This window comes from Caretta caretta, chromosome 9 (genome assembly GCF_965140235.1).
Source record: "Caretta caretta isolate rCarCar2 chromosome 9, rCarCar1.hap1, whole genome shotgun sequence".
NCBI lineage: Eukaryota > Metazoa > Chordata > Testudines > Cheloniidae > Caretta > Caretta caretta.
In genome coordinates this window covers 92,238,888-92,256,275 of record NC_134214.1, presented here as the reverse complement: position 1 = coordinate 92,256,275, position 17,388 = coordinate 92,238,888, and the positions used below count along the sequence as shown (strand labels likewise).

Here is a 17,388-nt window from a genome sequence, read left to right as displayed (position 1 = left end):
TTAGTATGTGATCACTAATTAAAGACTGCATTATAATTCATACACACAAAGGGGTAAATTAAGGTTGCAAAGACAGTCTTAATTCTGACATTTCCAACCTTTGAGTGCTTGACTTTGCAAACTTGAACAGGAGTAGGATCAAGGCATTAGTGATCCCTTAGATGATAGCACGTGAAAGAATCTTTACAGTCAAAAGTACTGTTCACTTCTATGCTGCTTGGTTAGTTTGTGTAATTCTCTCAGGCCCTATGCTACCAGCACTCCCAACTGTCTTCGAGACACCACTGACTTCCTGACGAAACTACAATCCATCGGTGATCTTCCTGAAAACACCATCCTGGCCACTATGGATGTAGAAGCCCTCTACACCAACATTCCATGCAAAGATGGATTACAAGCCGTCAGGAACAGTATCCCCGATAATGTCACGGCTAATAAGCGATGGTCACATAAACAACACCCTATACCGGAAACCTACTGACCACTATTCCTACCTACATGCCTCCAGCTTTCACCCAGACCACACCACACGATCCATTATCTACAGCCAAGCTCTACGATACAACCACATTTGCTCCAACCCCTCAGACAGAGACAAACACCTACAAGATCTCTATCAAGCATTCTTACAACTACAATACCCACCTGCGGAAGTGAAGAAACAGATTGACAGAGTCAGAGAGTACCCAGAAGTCACCTACTACAGGACAGGCCCAACAAAGAAAATAACAGAATGCCACTACCCATCACCTTCAGCCCCCAAATAAAACCTCTCCAACGCATCATCAAGGATCTACAACCTATCCTGAAGGACGACCCATCGCTCTCACAGATCCTGGGAGACAGGCCAGTCCTTGCTTACAGACAGCCCCCCCAACCTGAAGCAAATACCAGCAACCACACACCACACAACAGAACCACTAACCCAGGAACCTATCCTTGCAACAAAGCCCGTTGCCCACTGTGCCCACATATCTATTCAGGGGACACCATCACAGGGCCTAATAACATCAGCCACACTATCAGAGGCTCGTTCACCTGCACATCTACCAATGTGATATATGCCACCATGTGCCAGCAACGCCTCTCTGCCATGTACATTGGTCAAACTGGACAGTCTCTATGTAAAAGAATAAATGGACACAAATCAGACATCAAGAATTATAACATTCAAAAACCAGCTGGAGAACACTTCAATCTCTTTGGTCACTCGATTACAGACCTAAAGGTTGCAATTCTTCAACAAAAAATTTCAAAAACAGACTCCAACGAGAGACTGCTGAATTGGAATTAATTTGCAAACTGGATACTATTAACTTAGCCTTGAATAAAGACTGCTCAAATAAATTTGTTAGTATATAAGGTGCCACAAGTACTCCTTTTTTTTCTCTCTCTGCTTGGACACTAGATATAGCTTGAATAGTACCTATTACATTGTGATTAAGCATGTGCTTCTACCTTGTAAATTTACTTACCAAAAGCATTATTGCCAACTCTATCCTAGTGGTAGCAACACAAAGTCCATTCCCCTGATCACTTCTTCATGTAGCAGAGGTCAGTGTGGCTCCCAGACACAGCAGTAACTCTGAATGGTTCTTGAATAAAAAGTAATGTTTAATATTCCTCAGTTATGTCCTCTGGGACACTGGCAAATCCTATCCTGAGATATGGAAACCAACCCTTTAAGAGCCAAAGTCTGTTTCCCCAGATTTCAGCAAATGATAAGGGTCTTTCTGGAGTTGTGTGGCTAATTCTACATTATGCTCTTGTTCACATGTCTTATTATGGTGCATCCCATGAGAGGGCACTAGAAATGCTTTCTCTGTAAGAGGTCAGACTTTAACTAAATATATTCACCTCCCTGTCATGGGTCACATGAAAAGCTGCTCTGACCCTGTTTTTTCATGCAAGTTACAAAATGGACATCCACTAAAATAGCTGCCTCCTTTTCCAACTGACTGAACTCTGTTTTCTGCTTACTTCTCTTCTTCATGAACGGATGTGTGTGCACAGAGATGCAATAGCTTAGACTGGTGAATCACAGTGTAAATCTTTCCTTGAGGGACTCTGGTGACATCACGGGTGCAGATTGCTTTCTGTATTGTCAGTTTATGTATCCTGACATCATATGTCATTTCCTCTAACTGTGGGAAAGGCACCTGTCCATCTGAAACCCAGATTCTTCTTTCTCTCCTGTGACATGTATTTAATAAATCTGGTCTTATTTAATAGAAGTGTATGGGTGGGTTGGTGGGGGGAGTTTTGCCATAGTGAAGGATAAGGCCTGCGAGACTAGGCCTGTTTTTCCTGCAAATCAGATTTAGAAAATAGCTTCGGGAAAGCGCGGATTAAACCAAAGTCAACCTAGCATGGCTTGTGGGACGTCGAGAGTAACCCCTTTTTGAGGTTCTTAGCTGTGCTCATTATGGGTTCTCTCCTGGAATAGCACTGAACTTAGTTCTACTGGGAATTAAGTCCCTGCTCTCACCAGCAATACTTGCCAGCAATAGGAGCTTTCTGCAGAATGAATGGAACAGCTGGTGCCTATGAGAGAGAGAAATCGATGACATTGCAGTGGGCAGTGGTGACCAGAGCAGCTTGCCTCTGCTGAGTGCCAAGTCATTGATTTCCTTCCCTTATAAGCAGCAGCTGCTCCATTAATCCTGCAGAAACCCTCCTTTTCAGACTGACTTGATGGTGTGACAACATATTTTATCACTAAAATTAACCGAAGTATATTCTAACTTAATGGAATCATGTTCCTAAAGTGGAAAGAGTGGTGGAGGGATGGCTTCCCTGCCATTTGTATTCCCCACTGCCATCCCTTCTGCAAACCTCTCACACGATTTCAGTGACCCATAGCTCTTGAGTGTTGCAGCTACAGTGGTTCAATGCCTGGATCTTTGCTCATGCATATTTTAAAGGCAACCTTCATCTTTGGTGTATGACAGTTGGTAGATGGTAAATTTTGCTTTCAAAATACCAAAAATCCCACCATAAGCTGTTCGTGTTATTTGGAAATGGCATTCTTCACTTCTGGTCCTAAACTGGCACATAGTGTGTTACTTTATGGTGGTGAATACAGAATACTGCAGATGGCATTAGCTATCAGGTCTGTTCTGTCTAGCTGTCTACACTATGCCCACATTATTTGACCACCTTGCTTAACATACTTTACACAATGATTTTTAAATTTGATTAAACTGAACTATAATTTCAGCTGTGCATGAGTGTAACTTTAACAAGAGAAGGGAGACGAAGGTTACTTTCCAGTACAGCAGAAACCTTTTACATGGATAACCATCTGAAACCAAAACCCTATATTTTTACAAGGTCTGGTCCTTTAACCGTTTCACTACTGCCACCTTTGCAGCCCCACATACTAGTTATGGCATCGTGGTTCTACTGTGATTTGAATGAAATGTCAGCACTTCAGAGAACTCAGCTGAAGCAGAGACCAGCAGCAAAGCACTTAACAGGTATTAGTCTAAGAGGTTTCTGGTGTTTTATGAGCTAGAGTTGAACATTTAAGAGGTCACTTGTTATTGTATTTTACCTTTCAGTGCCCTGGAAGTTTATTCTTTTATCTGGTATTGAATTTAAGGGGATTTTCTTCTATTTCTGTTATTTTGGGGGGCTGTGTTGATGTATCTAAAATGTATTATACTAGCAGCTCTGTTCATTCAATTGTAACATTAATGATCTTGCATTTATTTAGTTCCTTTTATCCAAATGGGTCCAAAAATCACGTTAGCCCTTGCCTATATAATTTGTACAATATATATGAATCACATTACCCACCTCTGAGCCACCAATGGGATGGAACACAGCACTGAATCTTATATTTGCATGTTTCCCTTAATCAGCTGCAGTGTCAGTTAATATCTGATATGTTCTCTGCTAGAGGTTTCTATGTCTTATCCTTGTAGGAGAAGGCATCAGCAGCTTAATAGGTCACAGTTTTCTAAGATCCCTCCACTAGCCTCCAAGTATGCATGCTGGGTTGTAACATGTTTGCTTTTTGGATACTCACATTTTTGTGCATGGAAAAACTTGACATCAGAAAGAAAGCATACAACTAAATGTACAATTACAGGTGTGCCCATTCAGAAGGCATTTCTGAAAATGTGTCCCGAAGGGCAATTGTTATTTCCAATCAATATCGTTCTTAGACTGCAAAAATACAACAAACTCATTATACAACCGCCTGATTACAACTGTGAACCAAGCAGCAGAAGGAAGACTTTTTTTAAGGTGTGGTAGGGATTTTTCTTTTTTTGTAACATGTTACTTGATAAAGAAATGATTATACTAATCATGGAAAAAGCTAAATAGTTTGAAGAGATATTAAAGTAATGGATGAAAGGACTTAAATCTGGGCAGCCTTTATTTAGTGGAGTCAAAAATAAACATTGAGTTAACAGACAGAAACTATAATAGAACCTTACGGGGTGAATGGCACAATATGATATGGGCAAGCAAATGCAGTTAAATTGGTAATGCCCCATATGCTTTCTATACCTACAATAAGGAGACCGTTGAGCCAAGAATGCACACATGTGCTAAGGTATGAGAGAATATGTGTGTGGGTTCTATTTACCTGGGCATTTCCTTGCTTTATTTTGTCTGTGTCACAAGATCAACCTTAACTTTCAGATGGAACATGCTTAGATAAACTAGTCTTTATCTTGACCTACTAATTTGTGTGAAATCTACAAAGCTGCTTTGTCTTGACTAGGATATTATCTTGTTTTAGCTAACTCTAGTTAAAAGCACACCTTTTTTCCACCTAATGAAGACAAGGCCTATGTCTCATCCCCTGTTAGTGGCTGGTCAGCTATGCCATGTTCCTAGCTCTCACAAATTTATGAGTCTCACAATCTTTGATGATTTCATCAAGTCTCAGCTCCTGGAAGCATATTATTATCTGTATGACCAGAGCGCCTAGGAACCCAAATCAGGGACCAGGATGCCCATGGTACTAGGTGCTGTACAAACACAACAAAAAGATTGTCCTTGCCCAAAGAGCTTACAAGCTACGTATAAAACAAGAGACAACAGATGGATACAGACACATGAGAGTACAAGGAAACAATGAGACAATATCGGTCAGCATTATCAGCTGTGGTCTCAGTACTTCAGCAGCCTAACCATTTTGTCAAGTATATGTAGGCATAATAGAAAAGGAGAATTTTTAAGGAGAGTTGGCTTTGTGGATATTTACAGGGAATTCCTCCGAAGCATGAGGGGGCAGCATGGGAGAAAGCACGAAGGTGCTTGTTTGAAAATTTAACAAGAGGGTGATGGCAACATGGCCCATGCGGAGGCGAGCGTCAATATCTTGATAGTGAATGAGAGATGGGAGTTACAGCCTTGAAAGTGAAGACAAGGAGCTTATGTTTGAAGCTACAGAGAAGGAGAGTTGCAAAGAGAAGGATGAGCTGGCCAAAGTGACAGGCCAGGAAAAGTGTCTTTACAGCTGCATTCTGAATGAATATGAACTCGGAAAGACTGCATTTTTGCATCAAAATACAACACCAAAACCAAACACAAGATTTATCAGAGCTGCATAATTTCAACACGACCTTATAGTGCAGAATGTTAGGGAATGAGAAAGTATGACATGTCCAAACTGTCTTCATTCCATACAACATGCCTCAGAAAAAGTCGTCCGTATCTTTTGGCCCAGAACAATCTCAAACCAAGATCTATTGACACAGTACAGCCAAGAGGATCTGAGCACCATCATTACCAGGAGGCATTGGAGATGGATCCGTCATGTGATTTGGGTGGAAACTGATTCCGTCACTAGAGTAGATGGACACCTGAAGGCTAGCGAAAATGAGGCTGTCTGAAAACAACATGGTGAAGAGCTGTGGAAGCTGAGCTGAAAAACCTGGGGCACAGCTGGGGAACCATTGAAAGACTTGCTAGAAACAGACAGGAGTGGAGGAGCTTCATCACTGCCCTAAATGCCAGAGGCGTAATAGGAACATCATGATGGTGATGACTACATTTGTCAAGACCAGGGAGAAGGATGTTGCAGTAAACAGGGCGTTAGATGATGAGACCCGGGATAAGAGTTTCAGCTGTGTGGCAGGGTAAGAAAGGCTGCCTCTTACAGATGTTATGCAGAAAGCACTGACAAATGCAACAGGGGCCCACCTCCACCCTCATCCTGTTCCCTGAACAAACAGCACAGAGTCCTCCGAACGTGCTCTCAGTGAAGCTTTATTTCAAGTGCCTTCACCAATATCGCTCCAGTCCCCTGGACTCTCACCTATTTACAGTATTTCTGAGGGGAACAGAGATCTCCCTACTCTGAACTCTCTGTGTGGCTAACCCTGTCCCTTTTTCTCCCCACTGCACTTCCTTCCTGTGCCTCTTTATCAGCTGTTAGGCCCAACTGAGTTCTTACCTCACCCAGCCCCCAATCATTACCCCCAATCAGCTTCACCTGGGACACTAATTAGCCTCCAAGTGATCAGAGTGCAGGCTCACTGACTCACTCCCTGCACTCTGTCACACACCTCTCCCCTGGCCTACTGTCCAGTCTCTCTTCCTCTGTGCCCTCCCTTCTTTAAAGGAGGCGCTGGGCTCCTTATGCTCATATTTGCCCGCAGGGTGGTGTCCATGCTCCACCTGCAGAAGTCACACTTTGTGGTGAGGTTTGCCCAGATAACTCTGTTTCCGCCCACAGGTCCCCACACCATGGGCAGCCTGTTTCACCACTCCCTTTGCCTTCTCCTTCAGTTTGGGGTGGGGCCTAATGCTTTGCCTCCCTTTTCTGCTCCACTGGGGGCTCTGGTTCCCCCACCCCACACTGGTCCTGGGATCCATCCTCCCGCTGTGCTGGTGATGAGGTTCCCTAGAACTATCTGCTTTCTGCCTGTAAGCTAGGAGCACTGTTTTCCCCTGCCTCTTGTGCTAGGCTGTGTTTCCACAATGTATTTCCCGAGGGAAGTCTCATTTTCTTTCTGGTTTGTATCTTTAGGTCGTGGTTTCTCTGGTTTTCCTAGATTAGTTCTTTTGCCCTGTTTGCTGCTGGTCTTGCTTCCTGCTGTGGGGGACTCTTGACCCTCATTCTCCCCTTATAGGGGAAGGGGGTAAACTGTCTTAAAAATGACTGGATGGGGCAGCCCATCTACCGCCCCTTAAACCGCTCTTAGAACTCTAGGGGTATTCCTGCCACTGGGCAGAGCCTCTTCTCACTGTGAATGCATTCTAATTTCAGCTTGTCACCTGGCAGCACCCAATGGGGCTTCACCAAACCCCTCTGGACCAGGGTGCGGCCTGAAGCCATGTCCACCAGTCCCCTCTGGTACCTCCTCCCCACTTTTACCCGGATGATAGGCGTTTTCTTTTTCTACCCACTTCCTATAGTTCTAGTCCACCCATAAAACCTGGTATACCCACACTCCATAACTGGTCACTAGAAGCAAACCACTCCCCGGGTCTCTGAAGGAGTCCCCCTCGTTCCCTCCTTTTTCTTTTCAGGTATCCTGGGTGTGGCCAAATAACCCTCCTCCTTCCCCATGCCCAGTCCCTGAAAGGTCTGGAATTCTTTCTTAGAAAAGTCTGCGTCCACAAACTCCTCTGCCAGTTTTACTGCTTTCTCCAGAGTCACTGGCTAGTGCCTTTGGACCCACATGTCTGTGCTTTCAGGGAGGCTCTGGAGGAATTGCTCCAGTATTATTATGCCTATTACCACCCCAGTTCTTCAGGTAGCTGGTTATAGCCATGGGTTGCCCAGTCTGTCAATTTTTGTGCAAATGCCTGCGTTGCATGCCTCCAGTCCATCTAGCAGCCTGAAATTTTTGTCTGTATTTTTCATCCAACAGGCCAACCCTGTCTACGACAGCAGTCTTTACTCTATCATAGTCCTGTGCCTGTTCCTCGGTCAGGGCCATATAGGCCCCCTGACAAGTAGGGTGCCACTCAGAGGGCCCATGATCCCTAACCTCATCTGGCTCCCATTGCTGCTCTGTCAAAACTTAATAAAAACGCATCAGGGTCCTACTGCTGTTCCCAGTCACAGGACTCCCCAGACCCCGTATCAGTAGGGGGTCATTACACAGATAAAATACATTATACACTGAGATTGGGCACCTCACACCACCAGTACCCTAGCGCAAGTGCTGTAAAGGGTGGACCACCCCATCGGCATAACCCATGCCTTCTTTCCTGGCGGTACTCCATTCCTGCACCTCAACCATAGATTATGTCTGTGTCACAAGATCAACCTTAACTTTCAGATGGAACATGCTTAGATAAATCCATAACCATAAATCCATATGGGGATTTAGACCAGTTACTAGCAGTGACTTGAACCAGCAGTGTGTGTATTACACTTTCACTATATTTTCCTCAAGCTGAATGATTACATCATGTAAACGATGGCTGATGAATCAAGCCAAATGTTTCTAGAACAGTGGCTCAAAAGAAGGAAATTGAAAGTGCACCACTGAATTTCCTAACAAGCTTTTTGTTGAAAGGGAGATGTCAGAAGGAAAAGAGAACATCATATCAACACAGATGAGATTATCTGGGGGAGGAAAAAGGAAGAATATGGTTGTTTCGTCTCCCTCTGGCTCAATGCTTAGTGTTGCTATTTGTTAATATAAAACATGCAATACCATGCTTGTTATAGGAATATCTTGTCTATACTTCAAAAACAATTTCTGTATCATAACAGGCATTAGTTCAGTTCCCTTTAGTGTTTAAAAAAACTGTTTGGACAAAATTAACTTCTTGTTTTGGAATCCCACCTTTAAATTGACAGTAAAGGAGGCCCTAAAAATAATGGGTAAAAATAATTTTAAAAACAATCTTTCTCATGATCATGACACCTTCTAAAAGTGCATCACATCTGGAAGGAATCCATGTCTATCCTCAAAATGCAGTTGTTAGATTTTCGGCCAGATCTTCAGCTGGCTCCATTGACAACAGCCAAATTAAAAAAATTACATTGAGACTTCCAAGGAAAGCCCATGAAAGAATGCAAACTTTAGTTGCAAGTGTGATGTCTGTGATTTGGGAGGTGGCCCTCTGAGCTAATTCTGAGCCAACAGCCAAGCACACTATTAGTGTGGGGACTGGACTGTTGGAGGTGCCATATCTTGGATTAGATATACAACCAGGCTTGTGACCACTGATACTCTTGAAAGATCTCATGTCACTTTTCACAAGAATAAGGTTGGTAACCCCATTGTCCTGGTCCCAGTTTGGATAATTACATTTTGCTTACCATTACTATAATACAGGGTATTCTATATCATCTAATGTCATGAATCCCTTTCTCTGTTAGAAAGCTAGTTCTACAAGGTCTCCAAGTTATAACTGTACACTGTTGAGTTTTATATTAGTTATTTACACTGTGTCTTAATATAGCAAAACATCTTGGTGGTCTATGAGTCTTTCCATTTTTATCTCATATTAATCATTCCGATGTCCTACTCCTCCCAAACTGTTTTAATTATTAATTATTTTTGTTTTTTATTGGTACTGAGGTAGTATCCAAAAGTCCCAATGAAGCTCAGAACCCCCCTAAACTAGGTGCTCCATAAACACCAAAGACATAACCTTTGCTCCAAAGGACTTACAATCTAAAAAGATGTGACAGACAGACAATAATAAACAAAAACAAGGGGTAGTCATAGGTACCTGTCTTGTTGGCTCTTTTTTCACTATTGCCAACCTCAAACATTCAAAAATCATGAGGTAGGCCTAAAAAATAATGAGATTTAAAAATGGTTCCTGAGCCTTTGGTTCACTCAGGTCATGTTTTCGAGCTTTTCTCCGTAACATGGGGGTTAGAAAGCTACTTTCATTTTAAATGAAAGCCAAGATTCTGACCACACCATTTGACTCCAGGAGCTGGGGCCTTAAAAAAAATACCAAATATCATGAGACTTGTGATAAAATTGTGAGAGTGAGCAACACTGCTTTTTATTAACTCCTCGCCTAATTATTACTTTTACTTTATGATTAAATTTTCTCTGCTTACTAACCCATGCCTTTCCCTGTGTCTTCTCTTATATTTCATTGTGTTGTTTTATTTATGGATAGGGAGTATGTTTTTCTTAGGGTCCCTATCCTGCAAAGTGCAGACCCTTACAACTGTGGAAACCCATTGACTTACGTGGGAGGGTATATGCCTTTACTGGATTGAGATGTAGCATTTGTAATGTGATGTGCAAATTAATAGCCTGCTATACCTGGTTTTTATTAAAATAATATTTAAGAAGTCATATTTTGAGGTAATATCTACACATCATATATGCGCTGTTGAAATTTGCTTTCGGCTGAAATCTGACCGTCTCATCCCAGTAATAAGTTCTTTAAAACCAAATTTAATAAAAAAGCTGGTTGTCTTTTTCCAATTATTTCTGAGCCGCATTATTAGATTTGTATAGCTTGCAAATCTCAAGACAGATTTGTATTACATTGCTAGCTGGTTAGGCCACGGATATGACTTTATTCTGACAACTTTCCTATTTAAAATGTTTCGGAAGGCAGAATTAACCATCCCACTGAGTTCTTTAATAATAAGGGATTCTAATGCCATTTAAATGCAAAGCTACCAGTACATAATACAGGCAAGTGAAAGGAGACCAGTAAAGGATCTTTCAGAAATGGGTTTTCTGCAATCTGCGTATATATTTTTTCTATTTTGATATATAAAGGCAGCCTGAAATAAGTCTTGTTTTGAATCTACTCTAAACAAGCACTAGTACAGACTGGACAGACAAGTACAACTTTTAGCACCACGTGAACAGGTTGGGGCCATGTTGTTAAATATACCTGAGACCAGTCTATGCTGCCTCTCCTACTGTTGCCAGCCCTGGTGCAGCTGCATCAGCACTAAATCCATCATGGGAGAATTTCTGAACACAGTCTATAAACTGAATCCTGCAAAACCTAGGTATGTGAGTAATGTTCGTCATGTGCACAGTCCTGTGACTATGAGTAAAGTTACTCTCATGCCTGCAGGTTTGTAGAATTAGGCCTTAATTAAGACAAAGACAACAGGAAGTGTAGAAGAAAATTTGAGAGGAATAAAGATGAGGTAAAGATCATATTTCCTCTTGCGTGAGCAGTGCATATGTCTTGAGCATCACATAATTTTTTTACTTGCTTATTTGAGAGAGATTTCCTGATTTTGGATTAATTTCTGCTATGAAGAAATCACTGTAGGTGTGTCAGGTGACATATTTAGACTCTCAACGCTATGTTTTTAAATCTCCCTCATTAACATAAGAACTCCCATACTGGGTCAGACCAGAGGTCCATCTAGCCCAGTATCCTGTCTTCCAACAATGGCTAATGCCAGGTGCTTCAGAGGAAATGAACAAAACAGCTAACCATCAAGTGATCCATCCCCTATCCCCAGCTTCTGGCAAATTGTAGCATTTAAATTGTCACAGTCCTGGTACTATCAAAGTACAACAATGTTTTTAAATATTTGTTGGATGGTCTCTGAAATGGCTTTGTCAAACAGTACGAAACGGAACAATTCAATAAAGAAGCAGCAAAGCACATGTGCGTGTATACTGTTTTATCTTATTTAGCCTCGCCAGGTTTGAGAGTAGCACATTTTGCCACAATCAATACCTTATCTAGTCCTGCTGATTTGACTTCAGTCAGCAGCCCTTGCTTTAAAAAAGAGAGAGCAGAGAAGTAGGTTTTAGACAGGCTGAAGGGAGCAGGAGAGGAATTGCACAGCAAACACCAAAGTCTCACAAAGAAGTGGACACAGCAGTGGATGAAGTGTGTCACGATCTTAAGTGTGTAGTTACTTGGGATCTTGTGGCATAAAACAACATCATACATGTACAAAAGATAAAAAGGAGGAAGCCTTGGAAAGAGGTAGTTAGCCTGTCCTCACCAAGAGAGGGGACATTAAAAGGCTCCCAAGAGCCTCTTCTCTAAACCAAGCTGCCCTGGAAGGGTCTTAATTTCTGTCAGCTAAACATAGCCTTCAGTTTCACTTGTCTAAACAACAAACCTTCCTTCTCTACAGCATAGTAATTCACTCCTCACAACAACGCCTCTGGAATCCCAAAATAGCAATTAGTACAACTTGCTGCCACCAGCAAAACTAACCAGCAAGGCAGAGAAGCTTCTATTTCACACTTGCTTCCTCTCCTCCACTATTTCCTTTTCTTTTTCTGATCCCTCCCCCTCTTTCCTTTCCCTGTTTTCTCCTCCTCTTCTGCCTTGTTCTATCTCCTCACAATCTCTCTCCTTCTTTGCCCCCATTTCAAATACCTTTTAAAAATATAGTAGTGGCATTAACAAGTGGCGACAAAGTGTAAAAAAGGACAGGAACTTGGGTGCTTGTCAGAGGCAGATACAGTACATTAGGCAGCTATCCAAGACGGAGTTCTGGTATGTGACTAGGTTTTTATCCAGTGTCCATTTGGTCATTATTATCCATCCTTGATTTGATGGTAGATTGCAATACTGCCTCTGCTGTCTCTCCATCTCCTAGGCCAGGGTAATGCAGTTGTCCCACACGGCTTTTTGATTGGCAGTCTGTTATAATTTCTAATAATTTGGGGCAATAACTTTCTTGTAGCTATTCTCGGTTCCGTGCATCTTGCGGAGTCGATTGCGTTGTGAGCTCTGCACCAGTGGAAATGACTCCACACAGTCGTGAGGCAATGGTGATTGAGATACCCTTGGAAGTCTGGACGTCGGCGTGACCATTTCAATCACTCCTCTCTCACGCTGGCCGTCCTCCAACTTTTCACTGGGCTGCGTGTCGCCAGCCTTAGTTCATGGGTTCTCAGCTTGGGGCTTTGGACCAGATTTCACAGGGCTTCACCCACCTCTATTTAGGCAAGATAGGCAGCAACAGGCCCCCCACAGAACTTGTCTCTGTTTATTGGGAGGTTACAGAATGGAATAGATTGAGGGCAACAACCCTAGTGGGGGCGGGAGGAGAGAGAGAGTGTGTGTGTGCTGCGCTGCACTGCCTAGGCCGTAGCCTCCTGAGGGCTGAGGTGAGGCAGTTCGTTCCATGGGTTGAGAAAGGGGGGGCTGTTGTCCTGCCGGGGTTCATGGGTCTCCCTTCCCATGCTGCCCCCGCCCGGCCACTTTCGCGTCCTGGCTCTCTTTAGAGTCAGTCGTTGTGGTACGGACCTGAGACCGGCGCTGTCAGCACAAGCAAACTACAGCTCCCGGCAGGCCCCGCGGCCCGTCCCTGCCCACGCAAACTACAGCTCCCGGCAGGCCCCGCGGCCCGTCCCTGCCCACGCAAACTACAGCTCCCGGCAGGCCCCGCGGCCTAGCTCGGCCAAGCCCCTTCAGCCAAACCCTTAGACGGGGGGGGCTCCGCTCCGGCCCCGTCACGTGACAGGGCGAAGTTGGCCCGTGCCGTGAGGGGTGCGCTCGGCGCGGAAGCGGGACTCGGGCCCACGGCAGGGGGGAAACGGCGACTGGAGCGCGGTGAGTGGCCCCGGCCTCCCACAGGGCAACGGGCGGCTCCTGCTGACCCCGGGGCTGCGGAACAGGAGCCCGGCCTGGCTCCCCCTCCGCGCGAAGTACTCTCCCCCCCCCCCGTCCCCACAGCAACCCCCACCCCAGAGTCCCCCGACATACCCCTCCCCCACGCCAACCCGCACCCCTGTAGCTCCACCCTGGCACGCCCCAGCGCCCCACCCCGCCATGCCCCTCGTCCGCACCCACCGCCCCACCCCACACTCACCCCCGCCATACACCTCCCCTGCGCTCCTGCCAAACCCCTCCCCCCAGAGTCCCTTCCCCCACCCCACCCTCCCGGACACCTCTCCCACCTTGCCTCCTAGGTCACTCTCCCCTGCCATGCCCCTCCCCCAGGCGCCTTGCCCCATATGTCCCTCCCCCAAGGTAGCCCCCACGCCGCGGAGTCTTTACCCGCTGGGTCACTGCCATCCAGTCACGCCCTTCCACTCATGGCACCCTCTCCCTTTTCCTTCCTAGGCGGGCCCCCCATATCCTACATAGCACCTCTTCTTCCAGCCATCACCATGCCCCCCACCCCTGTCTTTCCCGTGCCCCTCCCCCCAGGTCAGCCCCAGCCCGCGGAGCATCACTTCACTTCCTTAGCGCTTGGTGTGACCATTAACTCTCAGGCCATTTCCTCTTCCTTCTCTCAAGTCACATCTCACCTTGTTTCCCAAGACACTTTCTGGGCTCCTACCTTCCTGCCATCTTAAACCCTTTTAAAAGCTGTAAGTTGTGTTGGAGAAGGATATCAGGCCATGAAGAGATTTCCCATCCCCCAGTGTTGCTCTCGGTTTGGGTGCTATGTAAATTACCTTTGGCTTCAAACCGAGATGCTGCTTCATGGGAGTCTTTAGGAGTATGTTTTTGTTACTATTATTATTCATTCCCTTGGGATTTTTCTTCTGTTTCTAGCTGCTCTAGTGGCGTGAATGTTGGTAACTTAAAATGAGATGTTAAATGTTTCATTGAAATACATGACACATTAACAGTACCTCCCTCCCTTGAAGAATTAAGTAGATTAATTCTTCCTCCTCCAAAAAAGTTTCCCTTTCCAATGACATTAAAATGTGGGGCAGGTCTTTTAATTTCAGAGCAAATATTTTTATTTTATTCTTAATGAGAATAGTTCTTGCTAGCAATTTGCTAATTTGCTGTTAGTCATTCTTGATTTCAGTCTTTTCTATGTGAAGTGGGAAAAATGGTGGTGATATTTGCAGTCTGCTCATTTGGCTGAGTTAGTGCTAGAATAAAATCAGAAAAGTAAATCAATTTTAATATCTGCATCGTTGTTTTTCAAATGATCATACTGCGAGATCTTTTAAGATTTTTTTGTTAATTTTAATGGTGCTGGGAGTAGGGCTTCCTTTAAGGAGGAGAGCTCATATTTGTTCTTAGTAGCTCTCAAAAAATACTTCTAGAGCTTTTGGAAGACAAATTTTAGATCTACATTACCGGTAGTTATGTGTTGCTCAATGTTAAATGACTGAATGGATTTTGTCTTTCTTTGTGACTGGTCTGAAGATTGCTGCCCCTTTACTGGTGTAGTTAATAAACAAGGTTATATTATTTTAAAAAACAGACCGGCAGAAAATGTCTAGATAGGTTCCTACGGTTTGGCTCTACTGTGGCTTTGGTATAATTGACTACTGTCCAGAATCCTTTACTTACCCATAAGGAAATAGTACTTGTTCCATGGTTATGGTCATACTTGTTTGTCATTAGCCAGGTCTGAAGGACAACATTTTCCTGGCAGAGAACTGTATCAGTGGACAAAAACAAAGCATACTTATTACACACTGCTACAATATTTGGTTTTAATCCATGGTTTGGTGGTAAAAACAAACTAGGTTTCCAGATGAGGATATCCAAGCTGATAGATGCAGACAGCTGTAATGTGATTAGTGTTGTCAATATATGTCCTGCAAGTGACAAAAGTAGAGAGTTCAGAGAAAAAGAACAGACCTGTATGAAATGTTGTCATCATCTAGTTTGATCAAACTAATTCTACAGTAACTTTTTTTTGTCTAGTAGAGTACATTTCTGGTGTGTGTGGTAGCTGTATAATATAATATAACTCTTTGACAAAATTAATCTTGCACACTGTGTAACAGTCTTTTAAAAATGTTGTGTGTGTCAGAGGGCATATAGCTTACTGTTATGGAATTGGAATTCTATAAATTACAATTTCTTTTTCAGCCCCAGTTGCCCACTTCCTCTGCATAGAGACTGTCTTCTCAACATAAATATATAGCTGTATGTGAAAATAATACATCAAAACAAAACATTACTGCACACGTCTTCCTCTGGGGAGAGGATCAGAGAGCAAACACATGACAGATGTTAGTCACATTGCTTAATATGCTACTGGAAACTGCTCAGACACTACAGTGATGAGTACTGTATAAGAACCTATATAGAAGAGAATGGAAAAGAAAATAGATGCTAGAGGCCAGTTTGGAACTGTCATTCTTAGGATTCCTGAGGGGAAAGCCCTTTACCTCCCCAGCTGAAATTTTGCCTCCAGCTAGTTCAGTTAGGTGGAGTTAGTTCAGTTTTTCCTTTTACACCTGCAGATCAAATTAGAAATGTGTTTACCGTTATTTCAGCTTGCTCATCATCCAGGAGGTGAGGAGCAGTTTGAGTTCCTTATTTTTTGCTTCTTATTTTGGCATTTTAAAATTAATACCTGCTAGAACATTGCTGGCAACTGTGGGATGCCTCTCCCCACCTGTTGGATTGCTGCCAGAGGCCCAGTTATAACACAAAAAACAAATAAACACCATTTGTAGCAGAGGTGCTTAGTTTACTGTAGTCATTCAGCCTTGCACTGAAGTGGATCTGTGCATGCTTTTGCAACTAAAATGACTTGACAGATTCTAAGGGGGAGCAGCAGGTGAAGTTAGGATCTCCCTGAAAGTGATAGGTTTCAGAGTAACAGCCGTGTTAGTCTGTATTCGCAAAAAGAAAAGGAGGACTTGTGGCACCTTAGAGACTAACCAATTTATTTGAGCATGAGCTTTCGTGAGCTACAGCTCACTTCATCGGATGCATACCGTGGAAACTGCAGCAGACATTATATACACACAGAGATCATGAAACAATACCTCCTCCCACCCCACTGTCCTGCTGGTAATAGCTTATCTAAAGTGATCATCAAGTTGGGCCATTTCCAGCACAAATCCAGGTTTTCTCACCCTCCACCCCCCCACACACACAAACTCACTCTCCTGCTGCTAATAGCCCATCCAAAGTGACAACTCTCTTCACAATGTGCATGATAATCAAGATGGGCCATATCCAGCACAAATCCAGGCTTTCTCACCCCCCCCCCCTTTTTTCCGGGGACACTCACACTCACACAAACTCACTCTCCTGCTGGCAATAGCTCATCCAAACTGACCACTCTCCAAGTTTAAATCCAAGTTTAACCAGAACGTCGGGGGGTGGGGGGGGGTTGGAAAAAACAAGGGGAAATAGGCTACCTTGCATAATGACTTAGCCACTCCCAGTCTCTATTTAAGCCTAAATTAATAGTATCCAATTTGCAAATGAATTCCAATTCAGCAGTTTCTCGCTGGAGTCTGGATTTGAAGTTTTTTTGTTTTAAGATAGCGACCTTCATGTCTGTGATTGCGTGACCAGAGAGATTGAAGTGTTCTCCGACTGGTTTATGAATGTTATAATTCTTGATGTCTGATTTGTGTCCATTTATTCTTTTACATAGAGACTGTCCAGTTTGACCAATGTAAATGGCAGAGGGGCATTGCTGGCACATGATGGCATATATCACAGTGGTGGATGTGCAGGTGAACGAGCCTCTGATAGTGTGGCTGATGTTATTAGGCCTTGTGATGGTGTCCCCTGAATAGATATGTGGGCACAGTTGGCAACGGGCTT

General features: G+C 43.8%; 1 protein-coding gene and 1 long non-coding RNA gene across 3 annotated transcripts in view; one reads left to right on the top strand and one right to left on the bottom strand.

Moving 5' to 3' along the window:
- LOC142073244 (uncharacterized) overlaps window positions 1-14,012 on the bottom strand; it is a 28,124-nt gene extending 14,112 nt beyond the window's left edge. The window contains exon 1 of the long non-coding RNA XR_012670022.1: window positions 13,900-14,012. This is a non-coding gene — a long non-coding RNA (uncharacterized LOC142073244). The remainder of the gene's footprint in view (window positions 1-13,899) is intronic.
- The window catches only part of MTM1 (myotubularin 1), a 76,785-nt gene continuing 72,704 nt past the window's right edge, over window positions 13,308-17,388 (top strand). The window contains exon 1 of one of the 2 annotated variants that reach the window (XM_048864994.2): window positions 13,308-13,452. The gene's annotated coding sequence lies outside the window, so the exon portion shown is untranslated. The remainder of the gene's footprint in view (window positions 13,453-17,388) is intronic. The other variant, XM_048864992.2, reaches the window with a different exon arrangement.